Source organism: Vespa crabro, chromosome 25 (assembly GCF_910589235.1).
Source record: "Vespa crabro chromosome 25, iyVesCrab1.2, whole genome shotgun sequence".
Lineage (NCBI taxonomy): Eukaryota > Metazoa > Arthropoda > Insecta > Hymenoptera > Vespidae > Vespa > Vespa crabro.
In genome coordinates, this window is record NC_060979.1 from 2844520 (window position 1) to 2862486 (window position 17967).

The 17967-nt window shown below is 29.0% G+C and overlaps 1 protein-coding gene across 8 annotated transcripts in view; it reads left to right on the forward strand.

Annotated features, from left to right (window-relative positions):
• The first annotated feature begins 638 nt into the window (after window positions 1-638).
• The window catches only part of LOC124432504 (SH3 and multiple ankyrin repeat domains protein 2-like), a 145455-nt gene continuing 128126 nt past the window's right edge, over window positions 639-17967 (forward strand). For all 8 annotated transcript variants that reach the window (XM_046981503.1, XM_046981504.1, XM_046981501.1 and 5 more), the window contains exon 1: window positions 639-1235. The gene's annotated coding sequence lies outside the window, so the exon portion shown is untranslated. The remainder of the gene's footprint in view (window positions 1236-17967) is intronic.

Sequence of the window (17967 nt, forward strand, 5' to 3'; positions counted from 1 at the left end):
TTTGTTTCTTGCTCAATATCTCGAACCTCCTCTTTTGCTCAACCCTTCTTCCTCACACTCTTACGTTTACAGTTAAGGACACGATATACTTTGATGAAATTAAGCTGGACCCCGTTGTCTCACGGTCATTGACACACACCATATATATATATATATACCAAAATTATTTTCGTATATGTATATATATATATATATATATAAACATATGATATATGATATATGAATATTATTTTCAATAAAAAATTTCTAACCTCTATAATTTCAATATAAATGATTAAATTAATACAGAATAAAAATATTATTGTACAATTAAAAAGGATTTTTTATGAAATGAAATGAGAGAAGGAGTATAATCAATACGTATAAAATATACGTATATTCGAAAGTAATATAATTATTTAATTAAATGTATGGTTATTATAGATTAAGTGAAATCGTCGTACGATAAGATAAATGTATTCATTAAGAGTACATTTAATTTTACCTTTTAAAATACCACGTATTTACTTAAAGTCATATTAAAGCGTTATAAGATTTCGATAATTTGTTTTTCGCGCGTTTCCATTGGCGACCAATAGAGGCGCCACCGGTAATAATCTCATCGAGTCGTTACGACTTATGATCAGTCGCGGCCGCGAGTTCGTCGTGATAGGACGTGGATTTTTTTTAACCTCTCTCTCTCGTATTCGTCGTTACATCGTTCCTTATATGTTTCTCTTACGTCAAAACGCGTGGCGCTATTACGATCTTATTCTTCTTTTTCCTTATTTTCTTTTTTTTACTTCTTAATCGTATCCATAGAGAACAAACGTTCGGTGTATTTCACATTTTTATTTCATAATTTCTTTTTCATATTTTTCCTCCTCGTATCATCATTATCATTATCTGATTATCATTATCATCATCATCATCATTATTATTATTATTTTTATTATTTTTATTATTATTCGTGAGAAGTGTGTGTTAGTGCTACGAAGTAAAGTGTCAACGAGGGAATTTCAATCCTGCAGATCGAGTCCATCGAGGAAGGAGGAGAGAGAAAGACAGAGAGACAGAGAGACAGGGAGAGAGAGAGAGAGAGAGAGAGAGAGAGAGAGAGAGAGAGAATCGAATCTTTCAACTGTTTCTTTTTTTTTTTTTTTATTTTAAATATTAAACAGGAGCCGTATCCTTTGGAAGAATTTCATCGATCTCGTGAAAAGAACGGGAAAGAAAAAAGAAGGAAAAAGAAAAAGGTCAGTGATAAAGATTTTATATATCGTTATATATTCTTTTTTTCAAATTTAATTTATCAATGCGATTAAATTCCTTCCTTTACTCTTTTTATTTATTTGTTTATTTTATTTTTTTTTTCTCTCTCTTTCAAATCACAGATATACATATATATATATATATATATATATATATAATTTTCTTTGACACGTTTTCATCGTTCGAAGAAAAATCTCAACGATGAGGACGATGATGTAATATCGAAACTGACATCATTGTTTAATCATAGTTATTTATGATTATAATATTTTCTATTTAACGAAGAATATATTCTAATAACGTATTAGATCTATGTTGTGTCTTATGTACTTTACGTACGAGTAAAGAAAAATTCGCGCAATGCGTCTATCCCACCACTAGCACCACCACCACCACCAACACCACCATTATTATTATTATTATTACGAAAATGGCGTACACCCACTGTTATCGAACTGATATTGTTTTCTATTATTTTTTATTATTAATATTATTATTATTAACGTATCGTTCTATCTCTCTTTTACATTGTAAGTTATAAAGTGAAATAAGATTTGATTGAAATCGTCGAAAATTTTTTATAAAATCAATATATAAATATATATACATATATGTATATATATTGTCCTGAAGTTTGTCAATTGACTGACGTAGTACGTATGACGCAAAAAAGAAAAAAGGAAAACAGAAGAAAAACGTTCGTACGATTATTTTTGCCTATAACGAACGTCCATTTTTTGGTTTTCTTTTTGCCTTTTTTTTTTTTTTTTTTATTCTTCTTTATTTATTTATTTATTTTATATTTTTCTTCCTTATAATGTCCTGATAAATACGCACGTGTACACGGACAAAAATATCTTTTTTCTTTCTCTTTTGTTTTCTTTTTTTTTCTTTTTCAGGAATGAATTTTCATTTTATTCGAGAATAAAATTCGTCATTGTCGTTCTTCTCGACGTAGATTTTATTGAAATTTTTATTGAAACAAATTCTAATAATAATAACAATTACGATGATGATTTTAATATCGTATAATTATTAGATAATGTTAATTAAATTCGACGTATGTTCATAAAATAAAGAAACAAAATATTATTGTTATCATTATTCGCAAAATATTATTGTAGGTTAATAATAATAAGAATAAATATTGCACGAGTATCTATAGGTAAATATCGTTAAAGCAATGTATACCGACCTTTACACGTTAATGTAAACAACCACAAAGAGCCGAGATGATTATCGTTAGAATTGGTCTGTACTAACGGCGTGTTAGAGAATATCAGAAATAATGCTTTACCTTTCTATTTGTTTTTCTTTTTTTTACTTTTTCTTTTCTTTTTTTCCTTTCTTTCTTTTTTCCTCCCTCTACGTATTTTTATTTATTTCTTATTCGAGTTGTTACGTATAATCGTACTTGATCATTCACAAAAATTATTATTATTATTATTATTATTATTATTGTTATTATTTTTTTTTTATTTATTTGCATATTCATTTATTTGTTCGTTCGTTTTTTTTTTCTTCTAACGAATCGAATTATTAAATAATTTAATGTCTTGACTAAAATTGGAAGTATTAAATAGAGATTTTTTTTTTCTCCTTAATACCTGAAATATTATTTAAAAAAACACACACACACACAAAGGAAGAAGAAAGAAAACGAAAACAAAATTATGTTACGTAATATTTTGTTATGAATGAAATTGCATTTCTGTATTATTATTATTATTATTATTATTATTTATTTTTTTTTTTCTTTCTTACGAATCTTACGCATACGTATGTATGTATCTATCTATTTAAAATTTCATAAGTCCGTTCTTATGTATAGGAAGAAAAAAAAAGACACGTTGCAGGGTATAAGAACTTAAAAAACAAAAAAAAAGAAAAAAAGACGGAAAAAAAAGAAAGACAAAGAAAGTTTTAGAACGAATCGTTTATACGCCCAAGTGAAAAGTTCCGATGAGAAAATTGTTATTCGGTATCCCGTCGATTAGAATGTCGATGTCCTTGGATCGGTTAAATAAATCGATTACATAACCTCAAAAGTAAATATATTATTCGAAACGAGCCTTAATCGTACCGACACAATCATAAGGAAACACTCGTAATAATATTTGGATAGTTCTTGACGAATTTATGTCGAAGATAATTATTTTAGGGGAAATAAAAAAAGAAAAAAAAAAAAAAAAATAAAAAAAGAAAATTAATACCATAAGATAAGATACATTAATCGATGAACTACAATTTTGAAACGATTAAATATAATTACGCGAAAAGTATATAGATTTTTATTTTTCGCTTATAGAAATGATTTCGTTTAAAGGGGTGGGCCAAATTTCACAATTAAAAAAAAAAAAAAATCACTCAGAAAAATCACTAGTTTATAATTAAAAAAAAAAAAAAGAAAAAAAAAAAATCACGCGTAAGAAATAAAAAAAAATCATAATTAAAAAAGCTTCTTCGATTCCATAATAAATAAATAAATAAATAAATAAATAAATAAATAAATAAATAAATAAATAAAACAGTCGCCATTAAAGAAGAATTCCCCATTTAATAAATAATAAAAGTCACCATTGTTGTGAGGAGAGATCGTCATCGAAAAAAAAAAAAAAAAATCGCTATTTCACAGAAAAAAATTGCCATAAAAAAAAAGAATCATTTCATAACAAAAAAAAAAAAAAAAAAAAAAAAAAAAAAAAAATTACACCAATTTTAAAAAATCATTATTTAAAAAGAAAAGAAAATTATAAATATTTATTTATATGTACTATTTTTTATATATTATTTAAATTTGTCGATTATAATAAGAATTTTCGAAGAATTGCCGAAATATTTGATTTAAGGATGTATCTTTCTCTCTTTCTCTCTCTCTCTCTCTCTCTGTCTTTTTTTTTTTATTTTCAAGGAGGTACCAAGATTATGTGCGTTTCACTTTCGTGTTAAGAAGTTCGTGTTGTTGTCGAGCTCGGTAATAATCCGTGACTAATTGCCCCCGTTGAAAGATGCGATTCACAAGAATAATTTTGCTCTAATAGGCAACGTGAGTATTCTTTTTGTCGCGTGGACGTTTCTCCTTATATATATATATATTTTTTTTTTTTCTTTATTCTCTTTTTTGCTTCAGATTTGAAAAAAAAAAAAAAAAGAAAGAAAAAAAAACTACGAAGTCGGCTTTGTAATACTGCATGTCTAATTAAGGGTCTAATAAGTCTCGTAAGTTAGTAATTAATTTGTCAAATCATCTAGTAACTTTTGGAGATCCAACGTTAATCCTTTTAGGGATAATCCTTTATAGGGAATATATAATTGATTTTTGAATCGAATTTTTTCTTTCTTTCTTTTTTCTTTTCTTTTTTTTTTTTTCCTAAGTTCGCTCTTATTTCTTCGTTTCCACTGTTTTTTTCATTAGAGTCATCTTTTTGTCATTTCGAGCGAGATCGTTATATGTATATATTTTTTTTTTATTTTGTGTGTGCATGTATTTTTTTTCCAGTTCTTTTTGTTTATTTTTTTTTTCTTTTATTTTTTTTTTCGTTCCTTTTTTTTTCTTCTTTTTTTCTTTTTACATACACCAAAGTGTTTCCTCATGAGATATATTTCGTGGAATAATATTTGAAAAGCTTGGATGAATTTGGATTTTATGAGTGAAGTGTCGTGTTCTTAATAATTGTAGATCTTATCTTTTATCGTGTGTGTGTGTATGTGTGTATATATATATATATATATAGTCTTATCAAAAAAAATAAACGTCTGTTTCCGTGTTTTATTCGAAAATCGAGATATTTTGCGATATAATTTTTCGAAATACCTGTATATATATATATATATATATTTTTTTTTTTTCTTCGTCTTTCGACATTCCATTTTCAACTGATGACGCCATTTCGAAATAATCATTAAAGGAATGACGACGACGATAACGATGACGACGACGACGAGACAACGATGATAAGAATCATTAACCTAATTTTTATTGTATTTATCAAGTTTTCGAGGTGCGGTTGATTTCGAGATTAAATCTGTCTCATCGTTTAAGTATTTATTAATAGTTTGTATTTCGTTATACTCCTTATCGTTCTTATCGTAATGACACATTCGAGAGCATTAAGATTAATGAATTAACAAGGATTTAATTTGGTTCGCAATATTTTATGTTTTTTCTTTTCCTTTTCTTTTCTTTCGTTCGTTTCGTTGATATCTCGTGAAGAAATTTTTATCACAAAAGAGATTCATTTTTTTTTGTTTATTAAAAAAAAAAAAAAAAAAAAAGAAATCGTCGTCTAAAAATCTCCATTTCTTAAAAATTGTCGACTCATAATAATAATAATAATACTAATAATAATAATAATAATAGTAAAAGTTACTATTTAAAAACAAATGACAAAGTTTTTATCGCCATTTCTTTTTTTTTCCCCATAAACATTAGCTTATCAGTTTTTAGGTATTTTCTATTTTTTTTTTTCTTTTTCCTTTCGGTCGATTTCACTTCTCATTTATTCAATTTTATCAATCTACGTTTCGCTCGATTACCATCGTCATTTTTTCGTCATTCTCGTCGCCATTTTCTATTCCTTTTCCTTACTTCTCTCTTCCTACAGATATTGATTATAAAATAAAGACGTAGAAAAAAGGAAGGGTATAAGTTTGATCGAGAAAAGAAAGAGAAAAAAGAAGAAAAGAAAAGAAAGAAGAGAAGTAACCAGAAGAAAGAAAATAAATTCCATAATCAGTAAAACGATCTCCATAAACATTTCTTTTTTTTTTTTTTTTTTGTATCTTCAACTTTTGATCGTAGACGTTGAATATAATTCAATGGAATATCTCCTAGTATAATTTTCCTAGTATAATTTTCCTCCACCCTACCTCAGTCCACCCTATTCCACCCCATTCGAACCCCACCTCAGTCCACCCCCTCCCTCACCTATCCCTCACCCATCCCTAACCCCCCTAGCTTCTCTCCACCTCTCTTTCTCATCTACCTTGCAGTCCAAAATCAATATAGACGGCAGCAGCGGTATTCCGGCATCGTATCATGCTGCAGAGAATTCTTTTGGAGGATAATTTTTTTGACCAGCTTTTTGATGATTTTTCCCCTCTCCATTTCTATACTCCTCTCCTTCTACCTTCCAATCTTCGCCAAATACGCAGAAATATATAGTTACTTGTGATATAACCTATTTTATAACCTCGTAATTTCATCGTACGCTCATAAACTTTGACGTTACAAATTTTATCCCCCACCCTCTTTCCTCTCCCTTCCGTCAATGTTATCATCCTTTGAAAAGAATGTAAAAAAAAATTTTTCTCTCTCGAATCGATAAACAAGGATAACAATTAAAGGACGTTATAACGAAGTCGATGATCATGCGAGTTTTTATTTATCGTTTAATTAAATGTTATGGCTTAACTTACGAAAATAAATATTAAAATTTCGTGATTCTATTATATTACTAATTGCATTATATTACAAATTAAATTGAGAAGAGGCGTGGCAAATTGGACAACGGTGAAGAGGCTAACTAAACAAAGGGCGTGGTTAACTTTAGATGGGCGGGAATAAAGTTGAACAGGGGGCGAATCAATTCCGGAAGGGAAGAGGCTAACCTGGAGGGTAGTGGGCCTAATTAAACAAGGAGGTAGCTAACTTTAGACGAAGAGTGGATAGTTTTACTGGGCGTGGCTAACTTTAGGACAGGCGTGTCTAATTTGAACAGGGGCGGGATTATTTGGACAGGGGCGGTCTTAATTTGTAGGAGTGGGGGTAACTTTCTAAGGGTATGACTAACTTTGTAGGAGTGGTTTTAAATTTCTAGGGGCGGTGCTTTCTTTGGAAGGGCGGAGGCAACTTTGCGGAGGGCAGGTCTAATTAGAGAGGTTCACGTGCCCTCGATGCATTCGTCGACACTGTTACATTATATTTGTCATATCCTTTAATAATTTTTTTCTCTCTTTTTCCTTCTTTCTCTTTTCTTGTTCTTGTTTTATTTATTCTATTTTCTTTTTTTCTTCTCTTCATTTTTTTCTTTTACTTGATTTTATCTACTATCCCAAAAACGTTTTTATTCTTATTCTTAATCGTTGCCAATTTCAAATCTCTTTCTCTTTCTCTTTTTGCCCTAATCTCATTCCGACGCCATCCTGTATCTCTATATACTTTACGAGCGTCTAGCATCCCCTTTTACGATCAAACTCCCCTTAAGGCACAGGGAACGAGGGATTCACGTTGTGAATAGGAATGACGTTTTACGCACAACCTAACTATACCCACATGGTGTGTTTGTGTACATGTGGATATGTATATGTCTCTTTCTTTTACTAAGGAACTTTTAGTGATCTAATTTCGTTCATCCCTTCTTTTTTTTCTCCGGAGGGTAAGAGGATAATTTTCTTTTTTTTCTTTTTTGGGTTGAAAAATAATGAGGACATTTTATTCTTCGCCTGCGGAATATCCAACGTCGTATTCTTTCATTGGATTATCTCAAAATTATTATTATTATTATTATTATTATTATTATTATTTTTATTATCATCATTATTATTTTTCTTTTTCTCATATATATACTTATCATAAAATAATGTAGAAATATTACATTGAATAATTTTAATTTTATTAGTGAGCAAAAGAAAAAAGGAAAATAGAATAGAAAAGGAAGGAAAAAGGACAAACGAATAAGTAAATAAAAAAGAATATTGTTTTTTGTAGGATACTAATAAAAAAGCAAATTTCATTTGAAAATTCAGAAAGTGTAGACCATTTATGATATATGATAGTAAAAACTGAAAAGACGAAGAAGGAAATTGCATTTTCCTCATTTCTCTCTCTCTCTCTCTCTCTCTCTCTTTCTCTCTTTGTATTTCTCTATTTCTCACACTTTCTCGCACGTAGCTTCCGAACATGGGGGGATCTCTCAGCAGGGCGTTGAACAATTTCGGAGTATAATTTATGGCGTCCCGGGTTTTCAGTCGCGACAGGGGCTGCCGGCATAAACAATCTTCCTTCTCTTTCTATTTCCCCTACCACTCTCTCTCTCTCTTTCTCTCCCTTTCTCCTCCCTCCTCTCTCTCTCTCTCTCTCTCTTTTACTCTTTCTCTTTCTCTTTATCTCACTCTTCCTTACTTTCTCATATTCCTTTCGCAGCCACCCCTATCGTGTAGCAAGCTTCAAGACTGAGAGAGATAGATAGATAGATAGAGATAGAGAAAGATATATATATATATATATATATATATATATATATATATATATATATATATATAGAGAGAGAGAGAGAGAGAGAGAGAGAGAGAGAGTGAGAGTGAGTGAGAAAGAGAGAGAGAGATCAATACCAAGTGCTATCATATTTTTTCATGTTTCTTTCTTTTCATTCATTAAAATGAAACAAAAAAAAAAGAAAAGGAAAAGAAGCAATAAAAATTAGTAAATAAAAAACGATACCCTACTTTGCACTTTTCTTCTTTCTCTTTAATTTTTTTTTTATCTCTGATATATATATATATATTATATAAGATATATTATTAATATCAATTAATACAATTATATTAATTAACAATTTGTATTGTGATATTAAATATCAAATTTTTTTTTTTTAATTTATATTTATATATATATATATATATTATAATGATATACATATACACATATAAGTTACCTAATCAATAATTTAGATTATAAATTAGACAAGAACGTATCGATTTATATAAATTTTGCCAATCATCCTCATCATTATTATCATCATTATCGTTATCATCATTATCATTGTCATCGATAATTAAATTAAATACTTGTTAATGGAATGAGATTATCAATGTGTCAATGATAAAATGGGTCGCACGATAAGCATTCTTCTCCCCCCCCCTCTCTCTCTCTCTCTCTCTCTTTTTCTTTCTCTAATCGTCGCTTAAATTAAATTCGTAATACAAAGGTCCTAGTTGGAACGAGGTAACTACTTACGCGACACGTTTATTACTAAATACAATTCTAAAAATAAACTCTCTCTCTCCCTCTCTCTCTCTATCTTTTACATTACACATACATACACAAACATAAACTCTCATACGTATATATTATTTAGCAAACAATAATAGTTGAATATTACATGGTACGAAAACGTGAAGATGAAAATAATTTCTTTATGACATACCCGGTAAGAAAATAATATCACTATAATGTTGGGTATAATTAGTTCCTTAAAAAAAAAAAAAAAAAAAAAAAAAAAAAAAAAAAAAAAAAAAAAAAAAAAATATTTGTAAAAATAAGATATTATTAAATTCTTCGAAAATTTATATATATATGTATATATATGTACACAAAAGCTGGAGGATGTATTACCCATATATGGTAATATGTTGAAAATGTTGAATAAGAGTTGATGGGTCCAGAGTTAAGAAGAGAGAAAGAAAGAGCGAGAGAGAGAGAGAGGAGTAATGAATCGCGAGGGGTGGGGGTAAGGCCCATCTTCTGAAAGAGGGCCCTCTCCTCCTTCTTCACCCTCCACCCTCCATCTTCCATCTCAAGTGCATCGTACTACAAAGGACAAAAACCTCGTAAAGGACAATAACCTTGAATAAATCACTCTGAACCAATGGTTGTACTCTTCTCTCTCTCTCACTCTCTCTCTCTCTCTCACTCTCTCTCTCTCTCTCTCTCTCTCTCTCTTTCTCTTTCTCTCTCTCTCTTTTTATTTTCTTGGTTGTTTATCTTAGTTTTTTTTTTTTTTTGGTGGATCTTTTTTGCACTTTTTTCTCACCTTTCTTTGTTGATTTTTTCCTTCTTTTTTTCTTTTCGTTCGAACGAATTATAATCAGAATGAAAAATAATTTTCGAATTTTTATTTACTACTTTGCTACCTTGTTTTTGTTTTCTTTTTTTTTTTTTTTTTAAAAAGTAAACAAAAGAATTTTCAACAGACAAAATTTGTATTCTCTTTATTTCTTTCTTTCCTTTTTTCTTTTTTTTATATTTTAAAAAAATTAATAAAACATTTTCGTTGGATTATTATAAATACAATAATAATAATAATAATAATTACAATTTTAAATGTGTAATTGAAAAATATATTGTCTTTTTATAATATTATTTTATCGAATTTGTATATGAGAAGTATAAAAAAAGAGAAAAGAAAATTTATACTTTCACACATTTACAATTCATTATATGAAACATTTATTTGTACATAATGTATATATATATATATATATATATACATATATGCACATATGCACATTTGTTCATGTACATATATATGTATATATATATATATATATATATATGTATACATAAATATATATATATATATATAAGCTTGTAGGATATCTCTTTGCGGTTCAACCGTCCGAACGTTTAGATTTAACCGCGGCTTAACATACTACCAAGGATAGTTTACATGAGATCTCAACCTTACGGCGAGGTAAACTAGCGGAATTTACTGCGAAACAACCGTAGGATGAACACGTAAAACGATCTAACGTTAGATTAGATAACACGATATTATCTCAAATTTATATTTAATACTCGTCCATCCAAATCGTTCCTTTCCTACTCTACGATTCCTTTCATCTATTCCTACTACCTTCCTACGGCCCTACATCCTTTATTCTAAACCAGCCTTCATGAACTTTTAATCGTCGATTCTAAACGTTCGTTCAACCCCCCTTAATTTTTTTCTTTTTTCTTCCCTTATATACAGATCTATCGATAATCTAAATTTATTAATCATCGTCATTATTATTAATTATTTTAATAATTTTTTTTTATTAATTATTATTTAAACTAATCATTAAAAAAAAAAAAACAAATGTATAGGCGATAAAATATAGACGAGTGAGAGAGAGAGAGAGAGAGAGAGAGAGAGACGCATTAAAATTATTTAACCCCGTCCCTCCCCCATGTCCCTTTCTCTTTACGTTTCTCTTTCTCCCCTCCCTCTTGCCCCCTAATAATGGGGTCTTATTCTTTACCCTCACCCTTCTAACAAGCAAACGAACTAGTTCCGCTCTCATACTCCGATTCGAGTGGCACGTGTGAACGAAGCCTAAAACCGGTCCCACCCACGCCTATCTTCGCTATCGTGCGCTCGTGCGCTCGCGCGCGAACTCGCACATTAGAAAAACGGGCTATTTATCTAAATAAGCTCTGAAGAGATCAACGCGTGTTAGAGGGTTTAAAATGGAGAAAAATAATTAATATTCTAATTTTAACTTTTGTAGTAATGTATGTGTATATATATATATATATACATTTCTGTGTTATTAAACTTTGACACTATTAAGATATTAGGTAAAAAAATTTTTTTCGTTTCTAATTTTCTTTCTTTTTCTCTCTCTCTTTTTTTTTTTTTTTTTTTTTTTTTTTTTTTTTTTTTTTTTATATAGCTAAAATACATTTCATTCTTTCATTCGTCAAATTCGAGATATTGGACGGATAAGGGATTGATAAGATATAGAGATTAGGATCGATATTTATTTATTGAATTGAATTTTGTTGAAATTATTTTTACTTTTTTACTTTTCTTTTTTTTTCTCTCTCTCTCTCATTCGTCAACGAATTTTTTTTTTTTTTATTGGATTATATGGAATCAGAAATTTGGAAATGTTATTTTTCGACTATTTGACATGTCGATTATCGATAGTCGAAGCTTTATTTTCTTTCTCGTTCGTTCTGTCAATTCGTCCTTTGATTTTCGTTTTTATAGAATTGGGAAATTTTGAAAATGTTATTTTTTTACTTATACATATGTATTTTTATATTATTGTATATATTTTTTATTTATACTTCGACGTATTGAATCGAATTGATAGTCGAATATTTTTTCTTTTTTTTTTTTATTTATTTTTTATTTTTTCGAAAATCTATCCTTTTCCAATTAATCCAAATATATATATATATATATATATATATATATATATATATTCAATATTTTTATTTTTTATAAAAATAACATAATATAAAAAATCGAAAATATGAAAACTAAATTTTAATTCGAAATGAAAAATGAATAGAATTTACGTCTTATTAATGGCGCCGATCAACCTCACTCTCTCTCTCTCTCTCTCTATCATCTCGATCTTCTTTTTACTCGGATATAAAAAATTCAATCTCAAGAAGGAGAAGGGTGGAAGTTTCGTCTGAAGGAAAAACGCAATGTCGGCTTCTTACTTGTTTGCCATAAAACGTGAAGAAAAAGGACCAAAAAAAAAAAAAATAAGAGAGAGAAAAAAAAGATTCGATATCACGAGCAAAAGAGAAAGAGAGAGAGAGAGATGGTTCGATCGGTGCTCTCGATAATCGATCCTCCGTGGTCCATTCTCCTGTCAAGCAGCCGCATTCTTGCTCGTTCGGCAACCTTCGAAAACGAAGCCCTTCCACGGGAACGCTTCGGGCCATTTCAGAAGCCTCCTTTATATATATATATATATCTCTCTTTCTCTCTCTATCTCTCTCTATCTCCCTATCTCTCTCTCTCTCTCTCTCTCTCTCTTTCCTTTTTCTCTTCTCACTTTCGTTAAACTCTCTCTCTCTTTCACATACTATACCAAGCCTTTCTCCTTCGCTCAAACGCCGTAGCTACTGCTTTCGGCTTCGTTTGTACAACTTACTGATTTTATCCATTTGTATTTTTGATTGTCCCATTGATATGTTATTTAATTTTATTACTTTTATTTATTTAAAAAAAAAAAATATATATATATATATATAAAAGAGATGGGAAAAAATATATGCATTGTATATGAAGAATAAATCGAATTAAAGATAATTGAATTAATATTAAATAAATATATATATATATATTAATATATATATATATATGATATATATATATTATATATAATATATATATAATATATATAATATATATATAAATATTTATATATGTATAATATATATATATATATAGTATATATAATATATATAATATATATATATATATTATATATATATATTTAATTAATATTCGTTTTTATTTTTACGAATATTTTTTGGTACTATGAGATGTAAGAATTATACAGGGTGTAGTCATTGAACGATTGAATGACATTAAATGAAAATAATTTTTACGAACACGTGCCTTTAAATGACCAGCGTATGTTTAAATAGGAGTAATTTGTTAGTGTTAATGTAGAGTTAAGCTTAGGTACGGTGTTAGCGTATTTGGATACGGATTCGGGAATCGGGGTTCGAATCTCGGCTGGGTATGGTGGGGTTTGTATTGGGGGGTTGACTAAAAAAAAATTATGAAGAGATTAGGTAATGAAGAAAATGTGTAAAAATATGAATAGAAGTTTTGGGGGGTTATATATAATTTGGGGGGTTCTCCACAATATTCTCTCTCTCTTTCTCTCTCATTCATTTAAAATGATGAATGAAAAAATTAAAATATTACCCACATATATTTAAAATATTATTAAATCACGGATATGAAGAATGAATAAACAATCACAACTACACACCTTACAATAATCAAATAAAAATAAATAAATAAAAAAATTAATTTCTAAGAAAAATCATCAATGAAAAATTAAATAAAAAAAATCCATCGTGAAAGAGGTGGGTGTTCTTCCCCTTCTTCTTCTCCTACCATCTTTCTCGGAAGAAATTTTAAGGAAATTTTAGAAGAAACTTCCCTCTTCCCATAATCAACAAGAAAAAAGAAGAAACAAAATAGGAAATCTCCCATTTTAGAAGAAATTACAAGAAAGAAGTATATAATAAATTAAACAGAAAAAAAAGAGGAGATATATCAATGAAAATAGAAGAATTACATAAAAATCTATGGAAAAATAAAATAAAAAAAGAAGAAACACATTTTAAAATAATGTAATAAAAAATCGCGAATAAATTTTTTATAAAAATACAATTAGCCTCATAAAAATATAATATAATTTTTTATAATATATTATTTTTATTTTTATAATATATTACTCTTATAGAATAATATATTTATAATATATTATTCTTATAATATTATATTATAAGAAATATAAAAGTTTTATTCGTACTTTAAATACTCCCAATTATTATTTCGATTTGATCGTTTAAATAAAACATATGGGAGATGAAATTCAAAGCGATTTCGATGAAGTTACGTCTTTCTTTCCTTTTTCTTTCTTTCTTTCTTTCTTTTTTTTTTTTTTTTTTTTTTTTTTTTTTAAAGAACAGAACGCGACAATAGGTAACGGAGATGCTCAGAGAACGCGGATGCACGGTTCGACGATTCGACTCGGCTAAGGCTGATTTATCGTCCGAAAGAGTCTGCCAAATTGGCAGCGTGCGTCCGCCAAGCTCGTTAGTCAGTCGATCGTCGGTCAGGGACCTCCTGCTGGACCAGAATTTTCGATAATTTCGAATTCCCGATACATGAAACTCCGCCATTGTAAATAATTCTCTCTCTATCTCTATCTCGAAATAGACAAATTTTATATAAATTTATTTTCAAATAAATATGCATTATATTACACACACACACACACACACTTATTTCGTATTATCTTTTTTTTTGGATCACATAATTATATATATATATATATATATATATATATATATATATATATATATATATAAAAAGAAAGAAAAAAAGGAAAAAAAAATAGAATTTTGAAAGGAATAAATAAATTTCATTTTTTTTCTTCTTGTTCTCTCTCTTTCTTTCTCTCTTTTTTATTTTTTTTCTTTCTTTTTTTTTCTTTCATAATTTCTTCAAGATATGTTCGGGGATAAAGATAATAACGACTGAAATACAGAAAAGTCTTTGATAGTTAAATAGAGGAACTATTAATGAAAGGCCTAGAAAAATATGTGTTGCATGTACAGTGTGCATCCACATTATTATTTTGTATCACTATACACACACAAACACATACACACACACACACATATTTATATCAACGGTATGTAGTGTCACTGAGGTGACGTAATCGCAAACGTCGGAGTTAAAGCTTCCGCGGCTGCGTGTCCCTATAGATTCGTTTAACGTTAACCGGAAGTTGTAATAATTCCGATGATGGTGTACGCTCCCTCTCATCGAGACGCCCCTGAGTCAATTGCAAGAAGTAAACGAGATCGTTCTAGTGTATGAGAGAAAGAGAGAGAGAGAGAGAGGGAGAGAGAGGTGGGGAGGGGGCAAGGATAAAAAGAGAGAGTCATACTCTTCATTTTTTTAACCCTTTATTACACCATATTAATTTCAACAAGTACACTTATGGGATTTTTTTTTGGTTTCCTTTTTTCTTTTTCTTTTTTTTTTCATTAATTTTATATACATGTATATATAAATTATAATGATAAATTTATGCCAATGCAATGATTGACGTCTCGTTAATAGATTATGTTAATTTAAAAAATTAATTGTCATTAATCGTAGAAAAAAATATTTTCACAATTGAGAGATCACATCTCAATATTATTATTATTATTATTATTATTATTATTATTATTATTATTATTATTATTATTATTATTATTATTATTATTATTATTATTATTATTGTTATTGTTATTGTTATTGTTATTGTTGTTATTATTATTATTATATAAATGGTCGAGATCATTCGTCGACTTGAGTTACAAAGATATATATTCAAACGTCGAAGTAATAGCATTGAAAAAGTATGATCGTTAACTCGTACTTTGGATTCCGCTAATGACTATAATAATTGAAAATATTAATAACTCGTGTAAGTCTAGCGATGTAAAATATGTATATACATACATATATATGTATATATATATATATGGGATATTCATTATTTCACGTCGAACATTTGATTGGACATATTGAATGTGATGGTAACACGATTTTACGAATAACCATAATCGCTTGAAATCTCGTTAACGTCAACGACTAATTTCATGGATGCATGCATGCCATGATGCATCGTGTTATTACCATTATCATTAACATTATCATTAGCTTTATACTGTGTTTTAAAATTTCGTTCGAACGACACGTCATGTCTTTTTCTATTTTGCATATTTCATAATTGATACATACATGTATATATATATATATTTTTTTTTTAATTTTCTATTTTTAATTTGATTTAAAAAAAGAAAGTAAAAAAAAAGGAGAAAGAGGAAGTTATTCGAAAGGGATATGGAAAAAGTTTTCTCGAAGGATGATCCAAAAGTGGGGATTGGATGAACTCTTTCAAAAATGTTTTCTTTTTTTTTTTTCAAAAAGGACATAAAGCAAAGTAATAAGTTTCTTCCTCTTAATTGTCGGGGTTTAATTGTCATTGCAATTTCAAGGTTAAAAAAAAATTGCAATCGTTGCATTTGCAATTTTAGGGGATGCAAAAAAAGTTCAGTTAAAACGAAAAATTTTACGAAGGCCGATCAAATTTTCGATTGACGATTTCCGCGAAAAAAATTGTTTTCTTTGTTTTCGTGTTTGGGTTTTTTTTGTTTTGTTTTGTTTTTTTTTTCTCGAATTGGTAGCGTGATCGAGGAGGGATGGTTTGCGAATTCGCGGGGTAGGTTGCTGAGACGAGAGGATTGGTACGGTGGCGTTATGCTCTTTATTTATTTTTATCTTCTTTTTTTTTTTTCCCCCTTCTCTTCTTTACTTTCACTATAGTTCTGCCCAATCGCAGGAAAATTTCCGTTTCCCCTTTCATTTCTTTCAATCCTTTTTCCTTCGTTTCGACAAACTCCAACAATTTCCTGTAGACCGAAGTAACATCCTCCTTTTTCACAGTACCGTAGCTCAAATCGAATTCCGAGACACTTCGTTTCCTGTACCAACCCCCCCCCCAATTCACTTCCAATTCATCCCCCAATTCACCTCCACCCTCAACCTCCCCCCTCCCCCTCCGCGCTATTGCCCCCCTTCCGTTTTACAAATGAATCCAAGATGAATTTCGTGAAGTGACTTTACCCATACATCAGATAGTAGGAAGAGATCAATCCGATTGACTTCTGATTGAATCGGTAAATTGACAAAACGAAAATGTATAAATTAAAATGAAATTTCAATCGAGTTAACGAGCTCGATGACGAACGTTCATCGAAATCAATCTTTAATATAATATTCGCCAGATTCTAATACGAAATTATTGATAATAATTTAATTGACTTTATAGATTTTAATTGCTCGAGGTAACAATGTTAAAGATTTATTTCGACCTGACTAAGTAGCTAAAGAAAAACGAGATTTGTCTTTTTTTTTGTTTTTGTTTTTGTTTTTTTCAATGGGTCCACGTAGCTTTGAGTTTGTTTGTTTGTTTGTTTGTTTGTTTCTTTTTTTTATTAACGTCAATGACATAACAACGATCATTCAGATCCTCTGCTTGCAATATTTGCACAGCAACAACACCCAAATGGACTTTCGTTCTTTTTTGGGTATCCTCGTAAATAATGAAAAAAAAATTTTGAGCATCTCCAAACGTCATCATAACCATGCCGCGGAACTTGTACGACCTAAAGATGATGATAATAAGAATGAATTATTAAATGAAAATTTGGAAAAAATAAAAAAGATAAAATTGATTGTCAATAGTTCCTGTTTATTTTATGTTACTTGGATATATCAAACGTCGGGCATTATGGAATTCATCATTTTAGGTATATGTACACCTTTAGACACACATATATATATATATATATATATATATATTTATATGTGTCTGCTCTTATTTATTGGGGAACTTCCGATTGCTGGAAATTGCAATAGAACGAGCATGTCTATCACCTGAATGGCACGTTCGACGTGATAA